At 38.1% G+C, this 17,263-nt stretch overlaps 1 protein-coding gene and 1 pseudogene across 1 annotated transcript in view; both read left to right on the top strand.

Annotated features, from left to right (window-relative positions):
- GLG1 (golgi glycoprotein 1) overlaps positions 1-17,263 on the top strand; it is a 447,209-nt gene that overhangs the window by 396,466 nt on the left and 33,480 nt on the right. The window lies entirely within an intron of this gene.
- On the top strand, positions 9,550-9,668 carry LOC128646244 (uncharacterized; annotated as a pseudogene).

Genomic DNA, 17,263 nt, shown 5'->3' on the forward strand with positions numbered 1-17,263 from the left:
ATAGGCAGACTCCCCTTTTTCACTGGTCTCCCTAGGATTTAGCTGATCACCCTTAAAAATGGTGATCACCTATTCCACTAGAAACTAAGGCCTAGTTTCCATTAAGATGGTAAAGTTTGGAAACTGGTGATAACATAACAATTCTCCATAGACTTTAATGGAGATAAACGTTTTTACCACCAGTTTCCAAAATTAACCACCTCAATGGAAGCTAGCCCTAAGTGGGGTATTTTGGCTCTCCCTGGTTAAAATCCACCAGTGAGATCATCACAGGGAGGGTGGACAGAACTAACCACTCACCAAGATTAACACTACATATGTAGCAGTGTTACCACAGGCTCTGAGTGATCTAAAGCTTGCCACTCTAGCAACATTGTCTTAGAAGTCTTGTTAATTCTGTTATGTCCCACATAGAATTTTAGAAAGGCAATTTTTAAATTGACAGCAGTTTAACTATAGAAAGTTCTAGATATGAATGATAGACTAGTATATTGCAATATAATTCCTCTACAGATTTTGTTTCATTGTTCTCCATGCTGGCAAGCTTGTGATCATCCTTTTTATATATATATATATATATATATATATATATATATATATATATATATATATATATATATATTTTCTTTCATGTAATTAGCAAGAGTCCATGAGCTAGGGACGTATGGGATATACATTCCTACCAGGAGGGGCAAAGTTTCCCAAACCTCAAAATGCCTATAAATACACCCCTCACCACACCCACAAATCAGTTTTACAAACTTTGCCTCCCGTGGAGGTGGGGAAGTAAGTTTGTGCTAGATTCTACGTTGATATGCGCTCTGCAGCAGGTTGGAGCCCGGTTTTCCTCTCAGCGTGCAGTGAATGTCAGAGGGATGTGAAGAGAGTATTGCCTATTTGAATTCAATGATCTCCTTCTACGGGGTTTATTTCATAGGTTCTCTGTTATCGGTCGTAGAGATTCATCTCTTACCTCCCTTTTCAGATCGACGATATACTCTTATATATACCATTACCTCTACTGATTCTCGTTTCAGTACTGGTTTGGCTTTCTACTACATGTAGATGAGTGTCCTGGGGTAAGTAAGTCTTATTTTTGTGACACTCTAAGCTATGGTTGGGCACTTTTATATAAAGTTCTAAATATTTGTGTTTAAACATTTATTTGCCTTGATTCAGGATGTTCAATATTCCTTATTTCAGACAGTCAGTTTCATTATTTGGGATAATGCATTTGAATAATCAATTTTTTTCTTACCTTAAAATTTGACTTTTTTCCCTGTGGGCTGTTAGGCTCGCGGGGGCTGAAAATGCTTCATTTTATTGCGTCATTCTTGGCGCGGACTTTTTTGGCGCAAAAAATTTCTTTGTTATTTCCGGCGTCATACTTGTCACCGGAAGTTGCGTAATTTTTGACGTTTTTGCGCCAAAAGTGTCGGCGTTACCGGATGTGGCGTCATTTTTGGCACTAAAAGCATTTAGGCGCCAAATAATGTGGGCGTCTTTTTTGGCGCTAAAAAATATGGGCGTCATTATTGTCTCCACATTATTTAAGTCTCATTGTTTGCTTCTGGTTGCTAGAAGCTTGTTCACTGGCATTTTTTCCCATTCCTGAAACTGTCATTTAAGGAATTTGATCAATTTTGCTTTATATGTTGTTTTTTCTATTACATATTGCAAGATGTCTCAGATTGACCCTGAATCAGAAGATACTTCTGGAAAATCGCTGCCTGATGCTGGATCTACCAAAGTTAAGTGTATTTGTTGTAAACTTGTGGTATCTGTTCCTCCAGCTGTTGTTTGTAATGAATGTCATGACAAACTTGTTAATGCAGATAATATTTCCTTTAGTAATGTTACATTACCTGTTGCTGTTCCATCAACATCTAATACTCAGAGTGTTCCTGTTAACATAAGAGATTTTGTTTCTAAATCCATTAAGAAGGCTATGTCTGTTATTCCTCCTTCTAGTAAACGTAAAAGGTCTTTTAAAACTTCTCATTCGCTATTTAAAATGATTCTTCTCCCTAAACTTCTCTATATTTTGCAAAATGTCCCACTAATCTTGCTAGAGAAAGATATTCGCATTATTAATACCTCTCTCAGACAGTTCATATGGCAAGGGAAAAGATCTAAGATATCGCTTGCCAAACTCACAGCATCAAAGGACTATGGAGGCCTAGCAGTACCAAATATTAGACTCTATAACCTTAGCTTTTTAGCACGTATAGTAACGGATTGGATTTTCACTAGGAATTACATTTTAAACAATGAACTGGAACTGAACATCTGTGAACCATACCTTCCACTAGCCATGATTCACTGCTTACCAAAGAAGCTCCCAACAAAAATCAAGAGACTTAAAACCATATATAACCCCATCAAAGCTTGGTGGAAAATAACTAAAGTCCTGGCAATAACCAGCATAGCTTCAAAGTATCTTCCCCTGATAGGGAACCCGCAATTCCAAGCAGGTATAAATTCCATAGTTTTTAATAGATGGCACAACAATGGCCTTGATAGGATAGTATATCTGATAGATAGCAATAGAAAATGTATTAAAACCTTTGAAGAACTGAAGAGCGAATTTAATCTTCTTAATAAGGACTTCTTCGCATACCTGCAAATAAGACACTTCGCTACCGAATTAGCTAGAGAGGCGGGGTGGTCCTGGGCGCTAGGCAAACTGGAAAACTGGTTAATTATGACTAAGAATGGCTATATGTCTATTGCCCCGTGCTATCGCATACTTACTGTAAGTAAAGATGCCCCTATTTTGGATAAAATGGCAACGGCATGGTCTTCCTTAATACCTCAAAGCAACATTGAAATAAAAACTCTCCAGTTATCAATTAATAAAGTGGCATCAACCACATTATCCGCTACTTGGCGGGAGGCACATGTCAGGCTTCTTCACAGGGCCTACTTCACCCCGGAGAAAGGCCTCAGAGTGCATAACCAACAATTTAATAAATGCCCTAAATGTTCTTTTCCAGCGGCAGACCTGATACATATGTTTTGGCAGTGTCCCAAAATCAGAAGATTCTGGAATAAGCTAGAATACTGGCTTAAAACTGTTTTGAAATCGAAACACTTACCCTAACACTATATCAAATTATGCTATGTTTAAATATAGAGAGTAGCTATCAGACTAATGAAAAATTAATAAATCTCTCTATCCTAACCTCCAGGTATTTGATTTGCAAAAAATGGAAAATGCGAACACTGCCTACTATTGCCGAAGTTAAGAATTATCTAAAAAAACAGTGTGTACTTGAACAAAAAGATACGAATATTGATAAGGAATCGGATATAAAGAACTTCTTCAATAAATGGGCAGCTTTCATAAAAACATTCCATGAAAGGGAAATTGACTATATGATTTTTCCATTTAAAAATTCAGAAATAGTTCTTATTAGTATCTGGTAGACGAGGGGAAGGGGGGACAGTAAGTGATGAACACCTACCTGGCTTGTGTTTTGGTTGTTTTGTTTTTTTTGTCTCTTTCTCTCTCCTTCTCTCTTTAACCTTGCAGTATTGTTATGTGCTATATACTGTTCTGTTCTGATCTGACTTACTCATCTGTCTAGAGCAAAGAAAATCCAAAAACGCCTTTAAAAGATACCTCCTATATAGACCTTAAAACTGTTAAGACACTAAGTGCAGACTTTAGCACAACTTTCTTATGAACCAGTAGAGAATACTAAGTTGCATAAATATATGATCACAATGACAGTTTATTTAGCTGGGTCTCTTTTTTTTTTTTTTTTTTTTTTTTCTGTGTATGTTGTCTGGTTGTTCATTTTATATGTGACGTCATGAAGGGAACGACGTCTGAGGAATTTATTTTGTAAAGCTAAAAAGAAAAAAAACTCCAGCAGAAGATACAACTTTAATTAATGTAAGGTTAATAACACTGATGAATCTTTTTGATTTTGTTATCTTTTTTTTTTTTTGTCTTTTTATGAGCCCTGCGTGGCACAAGATATGTTTTTCTTTATTTTCTCTGTTGTATGTATTGCTGGTTATAAATAAATAATAAAAAAAAAAAACATTTTTCAGATGAATTTTTAAATGAACATCATCATTCTGATTCTGATAATGATTCCTCTGGTTCAGAGGATTCTGTTTCAGAGGTTGATGCTGATAAATCTTCATATCTATTCAAAATGGAATTTATTCGTTCTTTACTTAAAGAAGTCTTAATTGCATTAGAAATAGAGGAATCTGGTCCTCTTGATACTAAATTTAAACGTTTAAATAAGGTTTTTAAATCTCCTGTAGTTATTCCAGAAGTTTTTCCTGTCCCTGATGCTATTTCTGAAGTAATTTCCAGGGAATGGGATAATTTGGGTAATTCATTTACTCCTTCTAAACGTTTTAAGCAATTATATCCTGTGCCATCTGACAGATTAGAGTTTTGGGACAAAATCCCTAAGGTTGATGGGGCTATCTCTACTCTTCCTAAACGTACTACTCTTCCTACGGCAGATAGTACTTCCTTTAAGGATCCTTTAGATAGGAAAATTGAATCCTTTCTAAGAAAAGCTTACTTATGTTCAGGTAATCTTCTTAGACCTGCTATATCTTTAGCGGATGTTGCTGCAGCTTCAACTTTTTGGTTAGAAGCTTTAGTGCAACAAGTAACAGATCATAATTCTCATAGCATTGTTAATCTTCTTCAACATGCTAATAATTTTATTTGTGATGCCATCTTTGATATCATTAGGGTTGATGTCAGGTATATGTGTCTAGCTATTTTAGCTAGAAGAGCTTTATGGCTTAAAACTTGGAATGCTGATATGTCTTCTAAGTCAACTTTGCTTTCCCTTTCTTTCCAGGGTAATAAATTATTTGGTTCACAGTTGGATTTTATTATTTCAACTGTTACTGGGGGGAAAGGAACTTTTTTACCACAGGATAAAAAATCTAAAGGTAAATTTAGGTCTACTAATCGTTCCTTTCGTCACAATAAGGAACAAAAGCCTGATCCTTCCCCTACAGGAGCGGTATCAGTTTGGAAACCATCTCCAGTCTGGAATAAATCCAAGCCTTTTAGAAAGCCAAAGCCAGCTCCCAAGTCAACATGAAGGTGCGGCCCTCATTCCAGCCCAGCTGGTAGGGGGCAGATTACGATTTTTCAAAGAAATTTGGATCAATTCGATTCACAATCTTTGGATTCAGAACATTGTTTCACAAGGGTACAGAATAGGCTTCAAGATAAGGCCTCCTGCAAGAAGATTTTTTCTTTCCCGTGTCCCAGTAAATCCAGTGAAGGCTCAAGCATTTCTGAAATGTGTTTCAGATCTAGAGTTGGCTGGAGTAATTATGCCAGTTCCAGTTCTGGAACAGGCGCTGGGGTTTTACTCAAATCTCTTCATTGTACCAAAGAAGGAGAATTCCTTCAGACCAGTTCTGGATTTAAAAATATTGAATCATTATGTAAGGATACCAACATTCAAAATGGTAACTATAAGGACTATTCTGCCTTTTGTTCAGCAAGGGCATTGTATGTCCACAATAGATTTACAGGATGCATATCTGCATATTCCGATTCATACAGATCACTATCAGTTTCTGAGATTCTCTTTCTTAGACAAGCATTACCAGTTTGTGGCTCTGCCGTTTGGCCTAGCAACAGCTCCAAGGATTTTTACAAAGGTTCTCGGTGCCCTTCTGTCTGTAATCAGAGAACAGGGTATTGTGGTATTTCCTTATTTGGACGATATCTTGGTACTTGCTCAGTCTTCACATTTAGCAGAATCTCATACGAATCGACTTGTATTGTTTCTTCGAGAACATGGTTGGAGGATCAATTTACCAAAAAGTTCATTGATTCCTCAGACAAGGGTAACCTTTTTAGTTTTCCAGATAGATTCAGTGTCCATGACTCTGTCTCTGACAGACAAGAGACGTCTAAAATTGGTTTCAGCTTGTCGAAACCTTCAGTCTCAATCATTCCCTTCGGTAGCCTTATGCATGGAAATTCTAGGTCTTATGACTGCTGCATCGGACGCGATCCCCTTTGCTCGTTTTCACATGCGACCTCTTCAGCTCTGTATGCTGAACCAGTGGTGCAGGGATTATACAAAGATATCTCAATATCTTTAAAACCGATTGTACGACACTCTCTGACGTGGTGGACAGACCACCATCGTTTAGTTCAGGGGGCTTCTTTTGTTCTTCCGAACCTGGACTGTGATTTCAACAGATGCAAGTCTGACAAGTTGGGGAGCTGTTTGGGGGTCTCTGACAGCACAAGGGGTTTGGGAATCTCAGGAGGTGAGATTACCAATCAATATTTTGGAACTCCGTGCAATTTTCAGAGCTCTTCAGTCATGGCCTCTTCTAAAGAGAGAGTCGTTCATTTGTTTTCAGACGGACAATGTCACAACCGTGGCATATGTCAATCATCAAGGAGGGACTCACAGTCCTCTGGCTATGAAAGAAGTATCTCGAATACTAGTATGGGCGGAATCCAGCTCCTGTCTAATTTCTGCGGTTCATATCCCAGGTATAGACAATTGGGAAGCGGATTATCTCAGTCGCCAAACGTTACATCCGGGCGAATGGTCTCTTCACCCAGAGGTATTTCTTCAGATTGTTCAAATGTGGGGACTTCCAGAAATAGATCTGATGGCTTCTCATCTAAACAAGAAGCTTCCCAGGTATCTGTCCAGATCCAGGGATCCTCAGGCGGAGGCAGTGGATGCATTGTCACTTCCTTGGAAGTATCATCCTGCCTATATCTTTCTGCCTCTAGTTCTTCTTCCAAGAGTAATTTCCAAGATTCTAAAGGAGTGCTCATTTGTTCTGCTGGTGGCTCCAGCATGGCCTCACAGGTTTTGGTATGCGGATCTTGTCCGGATGGCCACTTGCCAACCGTGGACTCTTCCGTTAAGACCAGACCTTCTATCGCAAGGTCCTTTTTTCCATCAGGATCTCAAATCCTTAAATTTGAAGGTATGGAGATTGAACGCTTGATTCTTAGTCATAGAGGTTTCTCTGACTCTGTGATTAATACTATGTTACAGGCTCGTAAATCTGTATCTAGGAAGATATATTATAGAGTCTGGAAAATTTACATTTCTTGGTGTTTTTCTCATAATTTTTCTTGGCATTCTTTTAGAATTCCGAGAATTTTACAGTTTCTTCAGGATGGTTTGGATAAAGGTTTGTCTGCAAGTTCCTTGAAAGGACAAATCTCTGCTCTTTCTGTTCTTTTTCACAGAAAGATTGCTAGTCTTCCTGTTATTCATTGTTTTGTACAAGCTTTGGTTCGTATAAAACCTGTTATTAAGTCAATTTCTCCTCCTTGGAGTTTGAATTTGGTTCTGGGGGCTCTTCAAGCTCCTCCGTTTGAACCTATGCATTCGCTGGACATTAAATTACTTTCTTGGAAAGTTTTGTTTCTTTTGGCCATCTCTTCTGCTAGAAGAGTTTCTGAATTATCTGCTCTTTCTTGTGAGTCTCCTTTTCTGATTTTTCATCAGGATAAGGCGGTGTTGCGAACTTCTTTTAAATTTTTACCTAAGGTTGTGAATTCTAACATAGTAGAGAAATTGTGGTTCCTTCATTGTGTCCTAATCCTAAGAATTCCAAGGAAAGATCGTTGCATTCTTTGGATGTAGTTAGAGCTTTGAAATATTATGTTGAAGCTACTAGAAATTTCCAAAAGACTTCTAGTCTATTTGTTATCTTTTCCGGTTCTAGGAAAGGTCAGAAGGCCTCTGCCATTTCTTTGGCGTCTTGGTTAAAGTCTTTGATTCATCATGCTTATGTCGAGTCGGGTAAAACTCCGCCTCAAAGGATTACAGCTAATTTTACTAGGTCAGTTTCTACTTCCTGGGCGTTAAGGAATGAAGCTTCGGTTGATCAGATTTGCAAAGCAGCAACTTGGTCTTCTTTGCATACTTTTACTAAATTCTACCATTTTGATGTGTTTTCTTCTTCTGAAGCAGTTTTTGGTAGAAAAGTACTTCAGGCAGCTGTTTCAGTTTGATTCTTCTGCTTATAATTTCAGTTTTTCTCATTATAAGATTTAAACTTTGTTTTGGGTGTGGATTATTTTCAGCGGAATTGGCTGTCTTTATTTTATCCCTCCCTCTCTAGTGACTCTTGCGTGGAAGATCCACATCTTGGGTATTCATTATCCCATACGTCACTAGCTCATGGACTCTTGCTAATTACATGAAAGAAAACATAATTTATGTAAGAACTTACCTGATAAATTCATTTATTTCATATTAGCAAGAGTCCATGAGGCCCACCCTTTTTTGTGGTGGTTATGATTTTTTTTGTATAAAGCACAATTATTCCAATTCCTTATTTTTTTTATGCTTTCGCACTTTTTTCTTATCACCCCACTTCTTGGCTATACGTTAAACTGATTTGTGGGTGTGGTGAGGGGTGTATTTATAGGCATTTTGAGGTTTGGGAAACTTTGCCCCTCCTGGTAGGAATGTATATCCCATACGTCACTAGCTCATGGACTCTTGCTAATATGAAAGAAATGAATTTATCAGGTAAGTTCTTACATAAATTATGTTTTTTTACTACTTGCTGGTTATAGCTCAACCTACCTCAGCAGTGTTTAGCTGTAATTGTTTTAGCATTTATTTACATTTTGTCTTTTTTTTTTTTTTTTCATAAGGTGGTGAGAGTCCATGAACCAGGACTTCAACTCCTGCCCACCAGGGCAGATACTCAACATTGCACAAGCTTTTTAATCCCTCTCACCTCTCTGATATCCCAGTCTTTGTCTTTGCAACTACAGGAGTGGGTGAAGCATTGAGGTGCTCAAGTTTTTCTTTGGAAAGGGTTTATGGACTTATTACACTTTGGAAAGCAAAATTAGGAGAAAGGGGTTTAGAGGAGTACCACGGCTAAATCATGTAATTCGCCTGTGGGAGTTGTTGTCCATAGGCTGCCACCAGTGTCCTGGGGACTGTTCCTTTGCCGCCTCCATTCTGGCTTTGTAGTTGTACTCCTTGTACTCCTATGGTATATTCTCTGATGTTACGCAGTACTGGATGTGCTCTCTATTGAAGGCAGAAATTCTGTAGATGGCTAAGCCTAGTGGAGTGTCTCTATGTATGCACACTCGCATAGCCCACAGGCTAAAAGTTTTCCTCCCAGAGACGGATTTCTCTTTCTAGAGTATCTGCAATCCAAGTAGAATGAGAGGCATTCCTTGAACTGGATTCAGGGTCTTCATCTCTGGGAGTGACCGTTCCAGTCACAGTTTGGGAACGGGGTATAGGTATTTACCTCATATATTTCAGATTCTGTCCTTCAAAGTAGTACCCTTTCGCCTTTGGTTCTAGTGGGCCTGTTCATAACTAACTTAGACCTGAGAGATTTATTGTTTCCTTAATTGGAATCTTCTCCCGTTTTCTTAGTTTGCGCCATCGCAGTCAGACCTTTATGTCTTGGGATATTGCAAGTGTGTTTTTCTTTTAGAGATATTGTCCAATCTTCTTTTCCGGGGATGGGAAATGAATCTGGAGACGAGTTCCCTTGTTCTATCAACAAGGGTAATTTATTTGGGACTACCGCCACAATACCCTCAATGCACCCGATTTCGTTTGATCTCAGAAGGTATGCAGGGTCAGGTCTGGTCAGTACCTGGATGGGAGACCGCCTGGGAACACCAGGTGCGGTATGCTTGGACCTTTATTTGATTCTTTATCTAGGAGATGTCTTTCAGAGGTCAGAAAATAAAGGATTTATTCATTTTCCCCACTCTACAGTCTTCTGTCCGGCCATCAGTAAGTTTTTAGTGGCCGGTGGATAGCTTAGCCATCTTGCAACCAGGAGTTTGGGCGTTTGGGTTTAGCTGCAGTTGATTTTTCCTCACTTTTCTGTGACCCTGGGTATGGGGGGAATTGGTCTGATGCTATTCCATGGACATCATTGATTTTGCTATTTTCCATGACATGGAGAACTTTCGGATCTGTCTTAAAGGATAGATTTAGATCAGATGACAGACTTTCTTCCGTAGTATTTTTTCAGGAGTATCTATCTCCGGGCACATGTTTCTGGAGATATTTATGGGTGATGTGAACACGGATGCCAACCTGCTGGGCTGGTAAGCTGTCTGGGTCTTTAAGGATTATGGACTCTGAAGTCTCTGCTCTCCTCTTTAAACATCTTGGAGTTGAGAGCAATTTGCAATGCTCTGATGACTTGACCTCAGTCGTCCCTAGCTTGGTTCCAGTCAGACAATATCACCTCTAAGGTTTATATCCACCATTAGGGAGGAACTAGGGGTTCCTTATCAAATGTAAGCTTCCTCCCACTGAACAATCCAAGTCACCACTTACATGGCTGTCGGTCATCCACTTTCCAGAGGTGGACAATTGGGAGTCGGACTTCTAAACAGACTGATAATTCATCCCGTGGGAGTGAGCATTTACACCAGGAAGTGGGCATTTTGACAGAATGCCAAGTTTCGAAGGTACAGTTTATGGTCATGTGATCCGCAGACCATCCTGATAGATGTTCTGACGTTTTTCTTGGATTTCAGCCTTGCATACCTTTTTCCTCTGTTTGTTCTCTTTCCATGAGTCATTACTCGTATTTTCAGATGAGTGGCCGTGGATTTATTAGCCCCTGCGTGGCCTCCCAGTATCTGGTATTCAGACCTAGTGGAAATGTCGTCTCTCCACCTTGGAGACTACCTCTGAGGAAGGACTTCTGATTCTTGGTCTTTTCCTTCATCTAAATCTCTGAAGCTGACTGCTTGAAGATTGGACGCTTAGTTTCGTCTAAGCGGGGTTTTTTTCGGAATTTTTTGATATTTCTCATGGGTGGTCTGGAGAAGGGTTTGGCAGTCAGTACCCTGAAGGGTCAGTTTTCTACATTCTTTTTTGCTACATAAGCATCTGGTGGATGTCCAGATGTGCAATCTTTTTGTCAGGCACTGGTCTACATCAGGCCTTAGGATTTTGCCCTTTTTCTTAAAGATTTGCAGTAGGCTCTATTTGAGCCTTTACTTTCCATAGATATTAAGTTGTTATTTTGGAAGGTTTTGTTTCTCATTGCTATCTTTTCTGCTTGGAGAGTCTCGGAGCTCTCAGTTTTGCAGTGTGATTTGCCTTATCTTTCATTTAGTTACGGCGGTTATTCGTACTAGTTAGGTTTTCTTCCTAAGTGGTTTCGGATAGATATATTAATCAGAAAATGGTTGTTTCTTCTCTGTGTCCTTATCTATCTTCTCATAAGGAACGTTTGTTGCACAACTTTGATGTTGTGCATGCTTTTATTTTCTATCTACAGGCGACTAAGGATTGTTGCCAGTTTGCTGTTTTGTTTCTCTGGGAAACATAAAGGTCAGAAAGCTTCAGCTACTTCATTCTCTTTGGTTGAGTAGTATAATGCGTTTGGTTTATGAGACTGCTGAACAGCAGCCTCCTGAGAGAATTTGAGCTCATTTCACTGACTGTCCCTTCTTCTTCGGCTTTGCAGAAGGAAGTTTCTGTAGAACAGATTTGCAAGGCTGCAACTTGGTCCTCTCTGCATACTCTTTCCAAATTTGATATTTTTCCATCAGATGTTCTATTTCAGCCTCAATTTGACTTGCTATTTCCATAGTGCAGAGATTAATTTCTCTTTTCTTAGTAATTATTTTGGACCCACTGTAAATCAGTCTCTGTCTTAGTGCTTTATCCTCCACTTCAGTCTTCTGGTGGCATTCTTTATTAGTCCCTCTTGGACTGTAATTTCTACTGACGCTAGTCTCTTGAGTTGGGGATGTTCTAGAATTTTAGGAGTGCACAAGGAGTTGTTTTCCTCAGGTGGCAAGGTTACTAATATATATCTTTGGACTTTGTGCACTTTTCTTGGTTCTCAGATTTGTCTGTTTCTCATTTTTTAAGTCAGACAATATCTCTGCTGTGGCATATTTTAATCTTTGATGGGGAACCTCTAGCTTTTTTTCCAATAAAGGAAGTTTCTTGCTTTTTGTATTTAACTTAGTACTGTACACTCACTGCATTTCACATCCCAAACCTGACTTTTTGTAAAGCGCATTGATTAAGTTCCCAATTTCCTCATCTGGGGCAAGGTTTTTTACTTTAAGGGGTTTTCTACCAGTTGGTGAACTTGTTGTATTTCACATTTTGGCCTTATGGTCTTTAGTTTAATATTACTTTTTTTTTTTTTTTTTTTAGATGTTTTTCCAGAGCCAGGATTCTTAATCTTAGGTTCTATAGGTAACGGTAGCTATTTCAACCAGCTTACTTTTTTTTTTTTTTAATTCCTTTTCTGGTGAGATACATGTTGGGTTTTTTTTTCCTATATTCTCATAATATTCAGGTTGGGGTTTTTTTTCAATTCTTACAGTATAATTCAGTCTAGGATGTCTGCAAAGATTCTTATAAGGTCTCTGTCGTTCAGATCTTTGTTCTAGAGCTAGTCACAGTAAGTCTAATAGTTGGACATTTCTCTTTTTCCGAACCTTAGTGTTTTTTGTTTTTTTGGTGTTTTTTTTTTTTATAGAGTTTTACAAACTTTCCTTTTAAACCTATGATTATTTTTTTTTTTAGATAGTGGTTGGTAATTCAGTGCCTGCCTTAATTTCTTCCTTCCCATTTACACGTGGGTATTAGGGTAGGAGTAATGGCTTGTGAACTCTCACCACCTTATAAAAGAAAAAAAATGTATGATGCCTGATTAAAATAATTTCTTTCATGGGGTTGAGAGTCTTCAAGACTTGCCCTGTTCATATTTTCCAACAGTTTTTAGTATGCAGCTCATTTACTCTTCTTTGTCCTTTCCTACTTTTCTTTTTCTCACTATACGATCAACGTGGATATCAGAGAGGTTAGAGGGATTAAAAGCTTGTGCAATGTTGGGTATTGTTGCCTCTTCCTGATGGCCTGGAATTGAATTCCCATGAGTAATTGCTTCTGGACTATCACCACCATGAAATAAATTAATTTATCAGGTAAGCATACAGTTTTTGTTTTGTTTTTTCTCCTCAATGCCCACATAAGTTTTAGAGCATTGTGTTGTATTCAACACACTGATCCAAGATAGCTATAATCCAACACCAACATTATAACAAATGCTATATATTGGCTCATATCCAAGGAAAATAATCACTGATCCCACCCTAACACTTGTATGTATTTTATACATCTTTAAAAGTTGGAGTGTTCATTTCTGTCCACCCTCACGGATGAATATTATCTATGGGTATGAGCCAAGATAGAGAAATTGCTGATTTTGGTGTTAATATTTGTTTCCTTCTAATGGCAGTGAGGGTCCACGAAAACATTCATAACCTAAGACAATGGTGTTAATACTGGTTTTCTAATGCCGAGGGAAGGGCAGCTACTACAGAACCACTATTCTGTAGTAGAGAATTTTAAACAAGTGATCACTGTAAAACACCCAGGGTTATGGAACCTCGGTTCAAAAGAGGGGACCGAACTCTTTCCAATGTGAGGTCTTGCACTACTTTCATTAGGTGTTGCCATAAAATTAAGTGATTTTAAATATTTTTCCCTCATTGCATTTGCAAACCGTCATAACTTATTGTCTGTATAAATTATACATTCTATTAAATGTCTCACTAGGAAATGTGTAAAGTAGTATTCAGAGTACAGAGTGTTTAACCCCTTAAGGACCAGGCATTTCAAACTAAGACTTCCCAAAAAGACGAGCATTTTTGCCATCACTACATTTTAAACAGAAATAAAGCTTTTTTTATATATTTACCTATGAAAACTATATTTCTTTCATGTAATTAGCAAGAGTCCATGAGCTAGTGACGTATGGGATATACATTCCTACCAGGAGGGGCAAAGTTTCCCAAACCTCAAAATGCCTACAAATACACCCCTCACCACACCCACAAATCAGTTTTACAAACTTTGCCTCCTATGGAGGTGGTGAAGTAAGTTTGTGCTAGATTCTACGTTGATATGCGCTCCGCAGCAGGTTGGAGCCCGGTTTTCCTCTCAGCGTGCAGTGAATGTCAGAGGGATGTGAGGAGAGTATTGCCTATTTGAATTCAATGATCTCCTTCTACGGGGTCTATTTCATAGGTTCTCTGTTATCGGTCGTAGAGATTCATCTCTTACCTCCCTTTTCAGATCGACGATATACTCTTATATATACCATTACCTCTACTGATTCTCGTTTCAGTACTGGTTTGGCTTTCTACTACATGTAGATGAGTGTCCTGGGGTAAGTAAGTCTTATTTTCTGTGACACTCTAAGCTATGGTTGGGCACTTTTTTATAAAGTTCTAAATATATGTATTCAAACATTTATTTGCCTTGACTCAGGATGTTCAACATTCCTTATTTCAGACAGTCAGTTTCATATTTGGGATAATGCATTTGAATCAATCATTTTTTTCTTACCTTAAAAATTGGACTTTTCCCTGTGGGCTGTTAGGCTCGCGGGGGCTGAAAATGCTTCATTTTATTGCGTCATTCTTGGCGCGGACTTTTTTGGCGCAAAATTTTTTTTTATGTTTCCGGCGTCATACGTGTCGCCGGAAGTTGCGTAATTTTTGACGTTCTTTTGCGCTAAAAGTGTCGGTGTTCCGGATGTGGCGTCATTTTTGGCGCCAAAAGCATTTAGGCACCAAATAATGTGGGCGTCTTATTTGGCGCTAAAAAAATATGGGCGTCACTTTTGTCTCCACATTATTTAAAGGGATAGTAAACCCAAAAACTTTTTAAATCTTTATTAAAACTTCATTATGTATGTGACATATTTCAAATAAGTACCTGTTAAATTTTTTCACTCGTTTTCTAGTTATTCTAAATCAAATATCTTTATATTGCCAAGCCCATTTTTATCACATTATGTGGACCCTATAATGATGTTCTACCTAGGTAGAAACATCATGGCGGTCCGCATGCGCATATAATTAGTTTAATAGTAACGCATGCGCATTTTGGCCCCTCAGTCCTAGCATGACCATCACTATTCTGGCACAGGAAGCAGGGCGGACTTCATGATACTTAGTGACATCAACGTTGGTGGGAGTGGCGCACCAGAGCGCTGAAGATTCACGGAACACAAGCACATTGGGGAATCATCTGTGTTACTTTACTAGAGGTAAGTATAATAAGTACCCCTAGGCTAACGAGCAAGTTGATTTGATCTTAGTAAAAGGACGTTACCCCTAGACTATCATTTTTTTAACCCCTAGAAAAACGAGCATGTTTTTTTCTTATAAGGCAGTGACTTATAAGAGTGACTAACCAGCAATTATTTTTAACCCCTAGACTAACGAGCAAGTTGTTTTGTTCTTACAACACTCAGATTAATCGCAAGAGCTGCAAAGATTAAAAGCAATAGCAAATTCTGATGCGACTAAAGTTAATTATTAACATCTGAATTTGCTATTGCTTTTAATCTTTGCAGCTCCTGCGATTAATCTGAGTGTTGTAAGAACAAAACAACTTGCTCGTTAGTCTAGGGGTTAAAAATAATTGCTGGTTAGTCACTCTTATAAGTCACTGCCTTATAAGAAAAAAACATGCTCGTTTTTCTAGGGGTTAAAAAAATGATAGTCTAGGGGTAACGTCCTTTTACTAAGATCAAATCAACTTGCTCGTTAGCCTAGGGGTACTTATTATACTTACCTCTAGTAAAGAACACAGATGATTCCCCAATGTGCTTGTGTTCCGTGAATCTTCAGCGCTCTGGTGCGCCACTCCCACCAACGTTGATGTCACTAAGTATCATGAAGTCCGCCCTGCTTCCTGTGCCAGAATAGTGACGGTCATGCTAGGACTGAGGGGCCAAAATGCGCATGCGTTACTATTAAAGATCTTAGATGAAGAATAATTAGAAAACGAGTGAAAAAAATTAACAGGTACTTATTTGAAATATGTCACATAAATAATGAAGTTTTAATAAAGATTTAAAAAGTTTTTGGGTTTACTATCCCTTTAAGTCTCATTATTTATTGCTTCTGGTTGCTAGAAGCTTGTTCACTGGCATTTTTTCCCATTCCTGAAACTGTCATTTAAGGAATTTGATCAATTTTGCTTTATATGTTGTTTTTTCTATTACATATTGCAAGATGTCCCACGTTGCAACTGAGTCAGAAGATACTTCTGGAAAATCGCTGCCTGGTGCTGGAGCTACCAAAGCTAAGTGTATCTGCTGTAAACTTTTGGTAGCTGTTCCTCCAGCTGTTGTTTGTATTGAATATCATGACAAACTTGTTAATGCAGATAATATTTCCTTTAGTAAAGTTCCATTACCTGTTGCTGTTCCGTCAACATCTAATACTCAGAGTGTTCCTGATAACATAAGAGATTTTGTTTCTAAATCCATTAAGAAGGCTACGTCTGTTATTCCTCCTTCTAGTAAACATAAAAAGTATTTTAAAACTTCTCATTGTTCAGATGAATTTTTAAATTAACATCATCATTCTGATTCTGATAATGGTTCTTCTGGTTCAGAGGATTCTGTCTCAGAGGTTGATGCTGATAAATCTTCATATTTATTTTAAATGGAATTTATTCGTTCTTTACTTAAAGAAGTCCTAATTGCATTAGAAATTGAGGATTCTGGTCCTCTTGATACTAAATCTAAACGTTTAGATAAGGTTTTTAAATCTCCTGTAGTTATTCCAGAAGTTTTTCCTGTTCCTGGTGCTATTTCTGAAGTAATTTCCAGGGAATGGAATAATTTGGGTAATTCATTTACTCCTTCTAAACGTTTTAAGCAATTATATCCTGTGCCATCTGACAGATTAGAGTTTTGGGACAAAATCCCTAAGGTTGATGGTGCTGTCTCTACTCTTGCTAAGCGTACTACTATTCCTACGGTAGATGGTACTTCCTTTAAGGATCCTTTAGATAGGAAAATTGAATCCTTTCTAAGAAAAGCTTATTTGTGTTCAGGTAATCTTCTTAGACCTGCTATATCTTTGGCGGATGTTGCTGCAGCTTCAACTTTTTGGTTGGAAGCTTTAGCGCAACAAGTAACAGATCATAATTTTCATAGCATTATTATTCTTCTTCAACATGCTAATAATTTTATTTGTGATGCCATCTTTGATATCATTAGAGTTGATGTCAGGTATATGTCTCTAGCTATTTTAGCTAGAAGAGCTTTATGGCTTAAAACTTGGAATGCTGATATGTCTTCTAAGTCTACTCTGCTTTCCCTTTCTTTCCAGGGTAATAAATTATTTAGTTCTCAGTTGGATTCTATTATCTCAACTGTTACTGGAGGGAAAGGAACTTTTTTTACCACAGGATAAAAAATCTAAAGGTAAATT

This window comes from Bombina bombina, chromosome 1 (genome assembly GCF_027579735.1).
Source record: "Bombina bombina isolate aBomBom1 chromosome 1, aBomBom1.pri, whole genome shotgun sequence".
Taxonomy (NCBI): domain Eukaryota; kingdom Metazoa; phylum Chordata; class Amphibia; order Anura; family Bombinatoridae; genus Bombina; species Bombina bombina.